Below are 442 nucleotides of genomic sequence, written 5' to 3'. Positions count from 1 at the left end.
GTGCCAAGCAGCACTTTATTTTTGATCGTGTCTATAATATTGACAGCTAGGAAAAGAGGATTCCCAAAAAAGCATCTTTTTAAAAAAAGACTTCTTGCATTCACAGTTTTTGTGGCAAATCAGTTATATATTTTTATTTGTCTGACGTTACTGTTCAAGACTCAAGTCCTGTAGAAATTGATAGGGGCGATCTTTTCCATCAGTGGATGTTCACCATTACTGTGAATGTAATATTGGAGCTTTTATGATGAGCTAACATGGCTCTTTTCACATACAGGTGCCTCTCTCCATTTCAGATCTCGATAAAACTCAAGTCCTGCTTCAGGTGATGTTCTCCCATATGGTCTTCAACATACCTCAGGTGTGGGCTGCAAACTGCCTCAAACCAAAGGCAGCAGTTCAGAGAGCATATTTATGGATTCAGTGTGTGTGTGTGCGTGTG

Source organism: Morone saxatilis, unplaced genomic scaffold (assembly GCF_004916995.1).
Source record: "Morone saxatilis isolate NCDOM2014 unplaced genomic scaffold, NCSU_SB_2.0 Contig7, whole genome shotgun sequence".
NCBI classification, from domain to species: domain Eukaryota; kingdom Metazoa; phylum Chordata; class Actinopteri; family Moronidae; genus Morone; species Morone saxatilis.
Note: the sequence above shows the minus strand (reverse complement) of the source record.